Below are 14,990 nucleotides of genomic sequence, written 5' to 3' on the forward strand. Positions count from 1 at the left end.
CTACAGTATCTCACACAATGCTACTAGTGCCCACTTGGATTGAAATTGGAATTGGAAATCATTATGTCTCATTCCCTAGGGCAGTGTTTTCCAAACAGATCATAAAGTACGGATAGGCTATGAAGCTAATTTATTGAGATGAAATTTTCCCTTCCTTCCTTCCTTCCTTTCTTTTTTCTGGTTTTTCTTTTTGAGACAGGGTTTCTCTGAGTAGCCCTGGCTGCCTGGAACTCACTCTGTAGACCAGCTTGAACTAGAACTCTAAGAGATCGGCCTGCCTGCTTGCCTCTGCCTCCTGAATGATGAGATTAAAGGCTTGTGCCACTACCATTGGTCTTCTACCCAAAACTTTTATCATAAAGGCATATTGGGTTTTCTCAAAGGCATTTTTTGCATCAATTGTGATGATTGCAAGCTTTTTGTCTTTAGGACAACATATATGATTTGTAAGATTCATTGACTCCATCTCCAGAATAAACCCAACTTGATTGTGGTGAACAATCTTTTGATATATGCATTTGTTAGGTTTGCAGGTATTTTAGTTTGTTTAATTTTGGTTTTTTTGAGACAGGGATTCTCTGTATAGCCCTGGCTGGCCTGAACTTGTTTTGTAGACCAGGCTAGCCTGGAACTCACAAAGATCTGCCTGCCTCTGCTGCTGGAGTGCTGGGACTAAAGGTATGTGTCATTATGCCCGGCTTATTATGGTTTTTTTTTTTTTTTTTTCAAAAACCTATGTTCATTAAGGATATTGACTAGCAATTTTTCTTTTATTTTTGTATTTGCTTTTTAGAGACAGGGTTTCTCTGTGTAACCCTCGCTGTCCTGGAATTTGCTCCGTAGACTAGCCTGGCCTAAAATTCAAAGAGATCCACCTGCCTCTGCTTCCTGAGTGCTGGAATTAAAGGCGAGTGCCACCACCAACTGGCTTCGATTTTCTAATTTAATGCACTACAGGTTTTTAAAATGTTCCCTTAAAATACTATTCTGAATTTATTTGTTGTTTGTTTTGATGTTGCCCTGTTCATTTCTGATTATGTTAATTTGGGTCATCTCTTTCTTTTGGTTAGTTGGGCCAAGGTTCAGCCAATATTATTTATCTTTTCAGAGAACCACCTCTTAGACTTGTTGATTCTTTGCATTGTTTTCCTGGTTTTTTCCCCCCTATACAGGGTTTCTCTGTATAGCCTTGGCTGTCCTGGACTTGCTTTGTAGACTAGGCTGGCCTCGAACTCACAGAGATCCACCTGCTTCTGCCTCTGCCTCCAGAGTGCTGGGATCAAAGGCGGGCTCCACCATGCCCATCTTGGGAGTGGATCTGGATTGCAGGCACAGGAACTAGAAGGAGTAGAGGAAGGGGAAACTATAATTAGGCTATGTTGGATGAGAAAAAACTTTTTAATAAAAGAAAAAAGAGAAAGAATAAAAATTGATTTTTGGCCGGTCGTGGTGGTGCATGCCTTTAATGCCAGCACTCGGAAGGCAGAGGCAGGTGGATCGCTGTGAGTTCGAGGGCCAGCATGGTCTACAAAGTGAGTCCAGGACGGCCAACACTAACACAGAGAAACCCTGTCTCGAAAAAAAAAAAAGGCGTATGCCACCACGCCCAGCTCTGTTTTCTTTTTTCTATCTCATTGATTTTTTTTTTTCTTTGTGTGTGTGTGGTCTCCTTGATTTGGTTTTGGTTTGTTCTTGTTTTTCCCAAGTCTTGAATTTGCATCATTAAGTTAGTTAGGTGTGGTGTTTCTGATTTTTTTGTTTTTTAAGACTTATTTATTATTTATACAGTATTCTGCCCGCATATGTGTCCGCCCGCTACAAGAAGGCACCAGATCTCATTATAGATGGTTGTGAGCCACCATGTGGTTGCTGGGAATTGAACTGGGGACCTTTGGAAGAGCAACCAGTGCTCTTAACCTCTGAGCCATCTCTCTAGCACATTTTTTGGGTTTTCTTTCTTTCTTTCTTTCTTTCTTTCTTTCTTTCTTTCTTTCTTTCTTTCTTTCTTTCTTTCTTTCTTTCTTTTTGGTTTTTTGAGACAGGATTTCTCTGTGTAACCTTGGCTGTCCTGGACTCACTTTGTAGACCAGGCTGACCTCGAACTCATAGCAATCTGCTTGCCTCTGGCTCATGAGTGCTGGGATTAAAGGCATGCATCACCATGCTGGGCTTCTTTCTGATTTAAAAAAAAGTTTTCTTTTTTCTTTCTTTTTCTTTTTTTCCCCCGAGACAGGGTCTCTCTGTGTTACCCTTGGCTGTCCTGGACTCGCTTTGTAGACCAGGCTGGCCTCAAACTCACAGCAATCCACCTGCCTCTGCCTTCCTAGTGCTGGGATTAAAGGCGTGCGTCACCATGTCTGACTAAATTTGTTTTCTTTTAAGATGTATTTATTGATTGATTGATTGGTTTTTCGAGTTTCTCTGTGTAATCGTGGCTGTCCTGGACTCTCTTTGTAGACCAGGCTCATCTCGAGCATGCTGGGATTAAAAGCATTTGCTATCACACCCTGCTATTTTATACATTTTTAATTAATTAATTCAGATAACATCTCAATTGTTTTCCCCTCACTTGTGTCCTCCTGTTCCTCCCTCCCTCTTTTACCCTATTCTCCTCCCCTAGTTCTAAGACCAAGGGGGACACCTGGCCCAATCCTTTTTGAACACAGTGAGTTTTAGTAAGCTTTCCTGAGGACTGTTTCGTATCTCTCTCTCTCTTTCTCTCTCTCTCTCTTTTGAACAGTGGTTCTCAACCTGTGGCTCCCAACCCCTTTTACAACCTTCTATCTCCCCAAAATATTTATATTATGACTCATAACAGTAGCACAATTACAGTTATGAAGTAGCAGTGAGAGAATTTTATGGTTGGAGGTTACCACAACGTGAGGGACTATGTTAAAAAATCACAGCATTAGGAACTTTGAGACGCACTGTTCTAGAATATCTGATGTCTTAACTTCATCTTAGAAGAAATTGCTACACTACAGCAATGGACTCCCTTATCTGACAGAGGAGATTTTATAGTAGTCAGTATCCTTGCTCTTAAATGGGCCTTAAATAGGTTTATAGTGAAAATCATGCACAAAACACAGAGAAAAATGACTTTACAATTTTTCAGCTGTCTCGGAAAAGAAGCACAGTTAAAGTTGACCCTAGAGTGTGGCAACTGAAGAAATCAAACCATTTAAAAAGAATCCAGAATAGCAAAGTAGAAGGATCCAGAGGGTCCTAGAAACCTACAAGAAGAACATTATGATGGGCAGATCTGGGCCCAGAGGTCCTGCTCAAATTATGGCTCCAGCCAAGGACAATACAGGCCGTAAACTTCAAACCCCTACCCAGATCTAGCCAGTGGACAGGACATTCTCCACAGTTGAGTGGAGAGTGGGGTCTGACTTTCACACAAACTCTGGTGCCTCATATTTGACCACATCCCCTGGATGGGGAGGCCTAGTGGCACTCAGAGGAAGGATAGCAGGCTACCAAGAAGAGACTTGACACCCTATGAGCATATACAGGGGGAGGAGGTCCCCCTCAGTCACAGTCATAGGGGAGGGGAGTAGGGGGAAAGCAGGAAGGAGGGAGGGAGGAATGGGAGGATACAAGGGATGGGATAACCATTGAGATATAATAAGAATAAATTAATTAAAAAAAAATACAGAAGCTGTGAGCTTGTAATCTCAGCACTCAGAAAGCTGAGGCAAGAGGATTAAGAGTTCAAGCAAAGCCTGTACTACACAGTGAGACCCCGATTCAGGAGCCAAAAGCAAGCTCCAAACAGAGATGTGAAGTACTCTACACTGAGAAATTGAAAAGATGCCTGACTGGTTTGTTAGAAATTGGCCAGACCTCACCTCTTGCAGGATCAAGAATGTAAAGGTTTTTTGTTTATTTGTTTGTCTTTTTGAGACAGGGTTTCTCTATGTGATCTTGGCTGTCCTGGACTTGCTTTGTAGACCAGGCTGGCCTCGAACTCACTCCTGGGTAAGATTTGACTCCATTTGAAAGACTTTGTTTGGAGAAGAGATCACTAGGCCTCCTTGTGGTTATAGAGCTGCCTATGTATGCATTTCTCTGGGTTAATCAATGTAAGTACTCAGATGGCATTGCAGCCATGATCCAGAGGGGCCCAGCTACTGGCCAGCTATCAGCAGAACTTGGCATCATTCATGTGATACTGTTTTTGCAGGTAAGAAGACTGCAAAAGGCTGGGTGGTGGTGGCAGCGTCGGCGTCGGCGCATGCCTTTAATCCCAGCACTCGGTAGGCAGAGGCAGGCGGATCTCCATGAGTTCAAGGCCAGCCTGGTCTACAAAGTGAGTCTAGAACAGCCAAGGCTACACAGAGAAATCTTGTGTCAGAAAAACAAACAAACAAACAAACAACAACAACAAAACAACAAAAAGACTGCACAAGTTACAGGGTCATGGAGGTATCTATTCACATTTTCCACCCAGTAGGCCTGGGAGACCAAGCAATGGATAGCTTTAGTTGCATCCCTGTCTCCTCTTCCTTTGGATTTGGGATATATATTCCATACCATTGTTTCTTGAAATATGTAATTTGTAGTTTTTATTTGATTGTATTTGATAACTGAGAATTTGCCTTGAGTCTCAGAAGAAACTTTGAACTTGAATTTTGAAAAACATTGGCATTGTTAAGACTATATAAACTCAGTCTGGGCATGGTGGCGCAAGCCTTTAATCTCAGCACCTGGGAGGCAGAGGCAGGCGGATCTCTGTGAGTTTGAGGCCAGCCTGGTCTACAAAGGGAGTCCAGGACAGCCAATGCTACACAGAGAAATCTTGTCTTGAAACACAAACAAACAAAGACTATATAAACTCTTGGAGAAGAACTAAATGCATTTTTCATCATAAAATGAACATGTTCCTTTGTGGGTTCTCAGCGGTAGAGTTTATCATCTAAAGAGATAATGTTTGAGTTTCACATTGAACAGAGCTGGGCGTGTGGTGGTTGCTTTTGATTTTTGTTTTGTTTTGTTTTTTTGGTTTTTTGAGACAGGGGTTCTCTGTGCATCCTTGGCTTTCCTAGACTTCCTTTGTAGACCAGGCTGGCCTTGACCTCACAGCCATCGGCCTGCCTCTGCCTCCAGAGTGCTGGGATTAAAGGCATGCGCCACCATGCCTGGCTCTGCTTTTGATTTTTAACTTGATGGGACTGAGAAGTGCCTAGGAGATTAATAAAGTATACTTCTTGTGGTGTTTGTGAGGAAGTTTCCAGAAAGGGTTAAACTAGGGGGAAAGATCTGCCCTGAAACTGGGCTGTAACATTCTCTAGGCTGATATACTGATGGAGAAATGAGAAAGCACTCTGGAGCAGTCTATTTTTCTCTCTCCCTCCCGTTCCCTTCTCCCTTTCCCCCTTAGTCTCTCAACGTCAATTTCTCTCTCACTCTATTTCTTTATCTGCGATCATGACCCTCCCAGCCTCTAGTTAATTCTCTCTGGAAATATGCTTCCAAATTAACACAGAAGGAAGCTTTAGTAATTTTCTAGATGCTTCTCAGTCCAATCAAGATGACAATCAAGATTAACCATGACAGCTGGGTGTGGTGGCATACACCTTTAATCCCAGCACTCCTGAGGCAGAGACAGGACAGCTTGATCTACAAGTTGAGGACAGCCAAGGCTACACAGAGAAACCCCTGTCTAGAAAAACAAAAGCAAAAACAAAACAAACAAAAAGATTAACCATGACATCTGCAAAGAGTGTTTTTCTTAATTTTAATTTGTAAAATTTATTTATTTGTATTTTTATGTACATTGGTGCTTTTGCCTGCATGTCTGTCTGTCTGAGGGTGTCAGATCCCCTGGAACAGGAGTTACAGACAGTTGTGAGCTATCATGTGGGTGCTGGGAATTGAACCTGGTTCCTCTGGAAGAGCAGCCAGTACTCTTAACCGCAGAACCATTTCTCAAACCCCCTAGAGAGTGTTTTATAATCGTGAATATTACATGTATTTAGGAAAGACTTTTTAGAATAAAAGGGGAAATGCTAGGTTAAATATACACCAAAGGAAGAAATGCTTTAAGTTGCTATAAAAATGGTAGAGACAGGAGAGTGGACTGGTCTACTGACAAGGTCTTCTCTCCTCCGCTCAAGTAGTACTGAGCAGGGCCTCCACCTCAATTCTCTGCTTCTGTGAGTTCACAGGATGAAGTGATAGCATGGCACTCTGACATCAAGTGGGATCCAGAGGCTAGAATAAGCAAAATCTGAGAGGAACCTGGCATTCTGGTCACTCCAGGGGACTAATGGACCATGGCAGGAAGAGTGAAATGGGTCACTGACATTGAGAGGTCACTACTTATGAGTAGTGAAAGAATAGGTCTAAGCGACAAAAAGCAAGGTTTTGAACTCTTGAACTTTTATTGAATGTGTGAGCAAACCAAGCAAAAATTGGTCAGTGTCAAAACTGTCTACTGGGTCTCCAACAGTCAAATAATCAAGCATTTCTCTAGCCTCCTTGAGCTGACCTGAAGAATTTGATGGTGAAGAACATAATAGATAGAAGAATCCTGAAAAAGAAGGGGATTCCTCTAGAAGGGAAAGATAGGAAGGGACAGTATCTGTGTCTGGATTTTTCCCACTCACCTATATGCTGTCCCCTACTTCAGTCTATTTATGGATGAGTTCAGGAAGACCCTATTCAGCATCTGGACCAGGAATCTTTGTGGCAAAGCCTGTGAAACAGTCATCTTCCTTATCAATAAGCTCTCAGAGATGGAAAGGTCATGCCGAGACAGCAAGATATCATTGTTTTTAACCCATGAAAAGATATGTACATGATCTCACATCACTTATCTGTTACTCATTGGTAGGCTTCTTTGGTGTCTACATACAGACAGCTGTGTTGTATAAGATGGATTTTTTTTTCTGGTTTCCCACAGTGAAATACATTGAGAGCACTAGCATGCTGGTCATATTCTCCCATCTTACCAATGATGGTGTCCAGAAATATAGGGAGGATTACAACTTCAGGGTCAAGTGAAATAATGAACAACCTACTCCTCTACCTAGAGAATATCTGCGGCAAAGAAGTAACAAGCAAGCTGTTTGATGAGTTCCACTGGGTCAGTATGCCAGTCCTCACAGAAGTATGCTGCTGAACAACAATGACAAGCATGACTTTTTTTTTTTCGAGACAGAGTTTCTCTGTGTAGCCTTGGCTGTCCTGGACACACTTTGTAGACCAGGCTGGCCTCGAACTCACAGAGATCCACCTGCCTCTGCCTCCCGAGTGCTGGACTTAAAGGCGTGCGCCACCACTGCCCGCCCGGCTGACAAGCATGACTTTGAATGCAAAGGCTACCACATCCTCATTGGTGATAGACTGGAGTCCTTTCTGACAGAAGAGATGGAGGCCCCTCAGGCACACTTCAGAACTAGCAACTGCTAAAGACTTTAGTGGTAACTAAGGCTGTAGGACAAATGGGATTTTAGAATTAGAGGTGTGACATTTTAGCTTTGGGGGTTTAAGAAATTAGCAGTAGAAAGGTAGGGGTTACAATTAAGAATGGACACCATGGGTTACTAGAATTAAAACAGACGCTGCAAAAGACTAGAACCTACAATGAAAGGGCTGATTACGTGGATGGGGTGAGGGCATAGAAATATTCAAAGTAACCTGGAATTTTCATACATTTCAGGTGAGGCTGCATGTTGAAACTTTTCTGGAGAGCCACTCCCTTTCTACAAACATCACCATTAGAAAAGTTTCACAAATATCCATTTAGTTGTACTGAAGTTCCTACCAATAGTTCTTTCTCTCTTTTCTGTAAGTATTTTTTATATGCAAAGGGGAGAGGGTGGCTCAGTGTTTGGCAGTGGCTTTCCTCAACACACCAAAGATTTTACTCAGCATCTCTTTCCTTTGGCATAGCTGTGTGTCCCCACCCTTTTCTTGGTGAATGTATGGCCTCTTTTGTTTTTGAGACCTCAAGTAGGTCCATTGTGTGCTGCTTTATTGGTCAAAGGCACACACCTTTCTCTGGTCAGTTACTGCTCAACATTGATATGCTTGTCTTGATTATCTTGTACCCCTTTTTGTTTTGTTTTTGGTTTTTGGTTTTTCGAGACAGAGTCTCTCTATGTTAGTCTTGGCTGTCCTGGACTCACTCTGTAGACCAGGCTGGCCTCAAACTCACAACGATCTGCCTGCCTCTGCCTCCCCAGTGCTGGGATTAAAGGCCTGCGCCACCACCTCTTCTTTTTTCCCCAGACAGGTTCTCTCTGTGTAGCCTTGACTGTCCTAGACTCGTTTTGTAGACCAGGCTGGCCTCGAACTCACAACGATCCGCCTGTCTCTGCCTCCCGAGTGCTGGGATTAAAGGCGTGCGTCACCACTGCCCAGCCACCACCACCTCTTGTACCCCTTTTTGAAGCCAAGATGGTGAGTAGATGAATGGTGCAAAACCATGGCTGCTCCTTTCCAATGTTCACTATCATGGAAGCCATGTCTACTTTAAAAATAAATAATAAAAAATACCTAAACAAAGGGTATTAGTTAAAAAATAATTAGCCTTACAATGGAGTAACAGTCATTCAACTAAATACATCCCAGCACTCAGGAGACAGTGACAGGCAGATCATTGTGAGTTCGAGCCTGGTCTATAAAGCGAGTCCAGGACAGTCAAGACTACACAGAGAGACCTTGTCTTGAAAAACCAAAATAAACACACACACACACACACACACACACACACACACACACACACAAACAAACAAACAAGACCACCTCAAAGGGCCTTCTTAGGTTGTACAGAAAACTTACTGTGTAATTGTACACATGGAGGGAGGGAGTGGTTCTATTCAGTAGATGCCCAACTCAAGGCACGAACCACCCTTCTGTAACATTGGAATTAATGCCTCAAGTGTTCTTTCACTAGTGCCTTTTCATTCTTGCTTTCAAAATCAAATTAATACATTTGCTAAATTTCAAACCTTATTGGAGCATTCATAGCTGCAAATCAATGCCTCCCCCCCCCCATCCTTTTACTCTCTAGTTTCAGTCTATAACCCACAGGAATAGCTATTAATAGGGTCAACTCCCACTACGTCATGTTCATTTGTATAAATTTACAAATTTAAATACTCTATAGATTCCTTCAATCACAGTGCCAACTCACCTAATACAAAGGAGAAATGTTTGAGGGAGTACTATGTGCCTCAAGTGTTTTGTAAATTTGCACTGTGGTTCTCATTCCTTTTTCTGGTCCTTCACAATGGGTCTCATCTTGCCCTCTTACCCCTCACTCCACATTACCTACTTTTAAAAATGTATAACAAGTTTTTATCACGTTCAGGGATTTTCATTGTAAAAGAATCAAATACCAGTTCCTTAGTGATCTTACTACCCTCTATGGCCTTTATTGGGCCATGAGTACTAGCTCCCACAAGGTCTGCCCTAGGTGACCAGAATACACTACCAAGGGAGCAGGGACAGAGGCGGGGCTAATTGCGTGGTAGGAGGAGCCTTAAATCCTGTGTGAGCTGAGCCGCGGGGTGAGGGAGGGAGTGGGGGGGACTTTTTAAGCCTAGGGCGAGGGAGGGGGCTGGGGCAGGGGGACAGGATTGCTGCCTGCCTCAGACCCCACACGCTGTAGCAGGCCTAGCTAAGCCACTGCAGCTGAGGTGAGCGCCATACTCGCTTCCCCCCCCCCTTTCCGGGCACGGGGGAGGGGCCATCTTAGACTGCTGGAGGTAGGGGGCAGTTCCCACGGGATCCAGCTGCACGGCTCAGAGGTGGCGGCCTTGGAGAGCCTTCGGGAAAAGCTGCTGAAGGGGCCAGGCGGTAGCAACAACCTTCTTCGAACCCCTCCTCCTCTGCCCTCCCCCAGACCTTAGCGGCCTCCAGCAGAGAGCTAGCTGCATCTTTGGGGACAGCAGGACAGCGGGGAAGCTGCGTACTGAGCGCGCGAGAGCGGCCAACAGTGGGGATGCGAGGTACCGGCATTAGCCCTGGCCAAGTGGCCCTAGAGAGGGAGTAAAGACCCGGCCTTTGGGTTTTCTTTAAGGGTTGGAGGAAGGCGGCCTCAAGAGAAAAGGAAGGTGAGGGGCGGGCAGGCAGGCTTCATGGTTACAACTAGGCGCGCGCATACGCGCTGTCCTGATATGTGCTGATGTGCATGGTGCTGGACACATTCATGTTGTCTCATTGCTTTAATTTTTTAAAAAAACAATATGTCCTATAGATCTTAGTATCAGGGAATCCGAATTTGTCCAGTTTTTATATCGCCGCATTGTATGCCTGAACTACAGTTTAACCATTTCTGATTGTTGTACGCTAGCTTTGGAGGAGAGGGGGTTATTGCAAGTAATGCAGTAATGAATGGGTTTGTGTATGTTTCGTGCACATGCATGAGGGTATTCCTGTAGGAGAAATTCTTCGAGAAGTAATTGCTGAATCAAAAAGTGTATGCATTTAGAATATTAATGGATTTGTCTAAATTCCCTTCCCCAAAGGCCATAATAATTACATTCCCCAATGTAGTATGAGATTACCTTTTGCAAACATGTGCCTACATGAATTACTAATCTTTATATTTTTACAGTTCTAGAGTAAAAATCACGTTGTGGCTTTCATTTGCATGTTACTGCCTATAACTATATTTGAGCACATTTGTATTTTTCTAATTACAAAAGTGAATAGTCAAATATGAAGTGTTTCTGTATATAAACAATGGACATTTTGAAAATTTAATACTAAAAAGTCCTACTCTAAATACAAAGAAAATTAAAAATTTCTGGAAGTAAACTATAAAACTTTGAGGAATACAATAGAAGAACATTTGCATAAATGGAGGAGCATCATGCTTCTGAATTGGAAGGCTCAATTTTATAGTGGTGTTCATTTTTCTATATTGATTTATACAGTTGATGCAATTCCAATAAATATACTAAGTTTTTGGAACTTGACGATTGTAAAGTTTATGATGGGGGGAGGGTGGCTAAGACTAGCAGAGAAAATGTTTTTAAAGATGGGGGGTACTTGTACTATTAAACTGTACTCTGAAGGAAGCATGCTTAAATTAGAATAGACAGAACACTGCATTAGAATGGAAAAGCCCACAAAAGGAGCAGGCTGGATCCTAGAGTTAATGGAGCAACATTGTTGATTAGACATGGAAAAACTGCCATATTAAAGTCTTCAAGCACCTACCTCCCGACCCAAAGCTTGAATTTGCTTTTGAGGGCAGACTCCTTTGTTTGGAGAAATTCACTAAACTGGGTCTTTTTGGTTATGCAAAGGTAAAGCTTCGGTAGTTGAAACTGGTGACTTTGGAGGTAGAACTAATGATATGAGCCTTTAGTTAGATTAAGATGGATTCATGTAAGCCTGCAGTGCGGCGAAGGAAGAAGTATGGATATCAGAGGTCTTTAAATTCCTCCCCGATGTTACGAGCAAAAACTGTTGTGTCATTGTTTTCATTTGCATTTGTGTTTATTGTGATATTGAACATCTTACGTGTTAGTTAAGGATAGCACGTTATTCCTCGAGGCAAGTAACAAAGGAGACCCATCTTTTCGCTTCCAGAATGGAGTTCGGCTAATTGGTACAGCCCTGCTGTAAGCATGAGAATAAACAGGTTGACTTTTTAGATTTTCCTCAAGCATTAGGCAGGCTCTATAGACACCTAAATCGGGGGCGGAGGTAGTTTTCAAGACATGGCCGAGATTTGGCGCTGAGCTGTGTCATCGCGAGGTTTGGTACCAAGCTCCGCAGTGGGTCGGAAACCTCGTGGTAAGCGAGATCCCTAAAGGACGAGAGCTTCCTCCCTTTCCCCGAAAAACTCCCAGTCATTTTCACGAAGCCCCGCCTTTCTCCTTTTTTAGGGGCATGCACCCGGTCTCGCGAGATCTCCTGTTTCCTAAAGGCGAGGCGCGGGCGGCATCCTGCAGTGAATTGCGAAGGTCTCGCCGAGGCTGAACATAATATCGCGATAGTTCCCACAGCGCATGCGGGTGCCGGCGGCGGCGGCATATTGGCTCCGCCCCTTAGTGCTCCGTGAGGTTGTGCGTCATTTGCTTTTCGCTTCGCGTGGGGTGAGAGAGGAGCTGTAGCGATTTCGGCTTTGGTGGAAGGAGAGGTCTGGGACGGGCAGGGCTCAGTTTTTCCCCGTTCCGGTGGAGGTTCTCCTGGGATCACGCGAAGGCCGCAGAGGTTGCCTACTGAGTGCAGGAGCTGCGGAGGCGCGGGCAGCGTCTTCTGGTCGTGCTGTTCTTAGCCGGTGAGTTCTCGCGGGAGTAGGGTTACGTCCTCGTGGGATTCGCCGGCGGTGGCGGAGATACCTTGGGGGTGGGGGGGCAGTGACTAGGGTCGGTCCGCCTGTTAAGATGGCGGCGGAGGCTGATGTCTGTCTTGCTAGTACATGGGACCATGGGGTTAGCTCTCCGCGTTTGTGACGCTTCTCATGTACCAGACGTTAAGGAGATGACGAATGGGGAAACGTCGTGGTGCCGGTAAATGCTGAGATGAAGACCATCCTGTTTCTTACCGGCTAAGGCGACACCATTTCCCTGGCCTCAGCCGCGTGTGGGCCTGCCTTTGCCCCACCAATCGCTCTACGCCTCCGTTTTTGTCGTCGCAGTGGGCGGGTTGGGAAGTGTGGGAGGGAGTCGATAGTTCATTGGGTAGTGGGCTGGGGATTAGATTAAAGGTGGAAGACAGGACGCGCTGAAGATTGGTCTCATTTTTGCGCGCTGCCTTCTCAGCCCTTGCGACGACCTATATGAAACCCCTATTTTTTTTCATGAGTTTAGGTGGGCTCTGCTTCCCCAGCTCTCACGGTTTGAGGGGTCAATCTGTAGAGTACCCCTTTTCTTCCCCAAATTCTAGCTCCCTGTCAAATGTCTCAGCTATGTGGTTATTAGGATGCATTGTTAAGGAGGGGGGAGGAAGTAAAATTTTACCTATCAGTCCTTCGCAGTCCTAATTTAGAGCTTAGTCCGAATCATCTAGCTTGTCCCATCTTTTGGCGCAGATGTTAATAGAGCCTATCTTGTTCCCTACATTTACTCCCATCTTTGTGGATAGATGGAGCCATAGTAACCTTCCATTTTCTTAGGTCGTCTTGTTTATTTATTCCTGACGTTGGGACAGGATACTGATTTCTTCAACTTTGAGACCATTCTTGGGCAGAACAATAAACGGGGTCAGTGGTTGGATAATTGCAGTCTTAATGGTCTTCTCGTACTCGTCCCCCACTCCCTTACACTTTGGCCTTCCTCCCATCCCCTTCCACTCTATAGACCCTGGGGACCCGCCCCCTTTCCCACTTCTGTTTGTGTAGTCTGTTGGTCTGTAGATACCCTTTTTGTTCTTTTGTTACTGCTAGCCACCATTTAAGCACTTCTCACTTCCTACTCCTTTATACTTCTTTCAACTGCTCTTCCTCCCACCCCCCAGGAGCTGAATTCCCTAGCGAGGTGTCAGACCTCCAGTACAATTTCTTTCCACCACGTGTTTTACCCCTTAAACAGCCACGCTCCTTTTAAATTTACTTCCTTTCCCCTCACATTACCTCTCTTTTAGACAATTAATTCCTTATCATCTGTTTCCTTTGTAGATAACATGATTTGAATTACTTCTTTTAGCACCAGGGTTGCATAGATTGAGGAGATGCCAACATTCTCCATTCATAGGAAGCAGCCTGGTGTAGAAAATAGTGTTTGCTTTCAGTTCACATTGGACTTGTGACCTTGGGCAAATTACTTTTCAGATTCAGTTCATCTACATAAAGATAATAGTAATGCTTACCTTAGAGGTTTGCTTCTAGAATTTGTGAGAAAATTTGTGAAATGAGTGTCTCATAGAAACACAAATTTGGGTGCCTTTTTAATGTGAGAATATATTGGTAGATGTTTTGTGTTATATGCTACCTTTATAGCCTGGGGAAAGTAAGGGTTTTTTTGTTTGTTTGTTTTTATTACTTCAGCTGTAAGTTTTTCCTATGTTTAGGAATATTACCTATACACTCCACTGCTTTGTATTTTTTTCTCATGGACTTTGTATGATCTGTAACTCATGTTTGAATGTATTCCCACTCTTTGAAGCTTCTACTAGTTTAAGACTTTGAGTGCAAAATCATTCTCTTGGAATGACCACCAGCTATGTTTCTGTCATGAACCACACCCAGGTGTTCTATCTTTTGGAAAGGAGTGTCTCATCCCTTGCCTACTCATTTCTCCCACTCCTTCAAAGACAATCTGTCCTGTTCTTCACCCCACAATTTCATGCCATGTCATTTTGCAGTATTAAAGAGAACTTCTCTTAGCTAGGTTTCAAGTGTTTGTATTTCTTTTTCTTTACTTCATTTAGTTCCTCTGGTCAGTATGGAGGCCTCTTTGACACCTTTTTATTTGAGCAGGATAATACTCTATATGCAAGACATTAGGAAGGTGGATTTAGCTAAATACCAGCATTTTCCCCCACAGCTGGTTCTTTGATAACTACCTCCTTTAGTGCTTTTGCCATGAAAAATTTTGCAACATATGATTTGGGAGTAATTTTCCTTACTGTTTATAAATATATATACATACACATATACACACATGTATATATGTGTGTGTGTGTGTGTGTATATATATATATATATATATATATATATATATAGTTTTTTGAGACAGGCTTTCTCTGTGTAGCCCTGGCTGTCCTGGACTTGCTTTGTAGACCAGGCTGGCCTCAAATTCAGAGATCTGCCTGCCTCTGCCTCCTAAGTGCTAGGACTAAAGGCGTGCACCACTACATCTGGCTTATTAGATCCCTAATTATGTTGGTTGGGCGATGGGGTTGAAGTAGGAATATGTTGGCAAAAGAAGTACACTGTTAATGAAAATTTACAGTGGGTAGCCATCTGATAATTAGTTATATGTGAATTTCAGTTTTGACCTTCAGGGATTTAGTTGGAGGTGCTCTAAGTAAATGCATTTCCTCCTTTATTGGAAGGCAGGTCACTTTACTTTGAGATTCTT

The 14,990-nt window shown here is 43.5% G+C and overlaps 2 protein-coding genes across 30 annotated transcripts in view; one reads left to right on the plus strand and one right to left on the minus strand.

The window, feature by feature from the left end:
* Positions 1-14,990, minus strand: part of Shroom2 (shroom family member 2) — a 1,329,704-nt gene that overhangs the window by 470,009 nt on the left and 844,705 nt on the right. The window lies entirely within an intron of this gene.
* Positions 9,573-14,990, plus strand: part of Huwe1 (HECT, UBA and WWE domain containing E3 ubiquitin protein ligase 1) — a 129,668-nt gene continuing 124,250 nt past the window's right edge. For 25 of the 29 annotated variants that reach the window (XM_051142073.1, XM_051142093.1, XM_051142076.1 and 22 more), the window contains exons 1-2: positions 9,719-9,962; positions 11,853-12,247. The gene's annotated coding sequence lies outside the window, so the exon portion shown is untranslated. Of the gene's footprint in view, positions 9,651-9,718; positions 9,963-11,852; positions 12,248-12,319; positions 12,480-14,990 lie in introns of those variants that run through there. The other 4 variants (XM_051142068.1, XM_051142071.1, XM_051142069.1 and 1 more) reach the window with 4 other exon arrangements.

Source organism: Acomys russatus, chromosome X (assembly GCF_903995435.1).
Source record: "Acomys russatus chromosome X, mAcoRus1.1, whole genome shotgun sequence".
Lineage (NCBI taxonomy): Eukaryota > Metazoa > Chordata > Mammalia > Rodentia > Muridae > Acomys > Acomys russatus.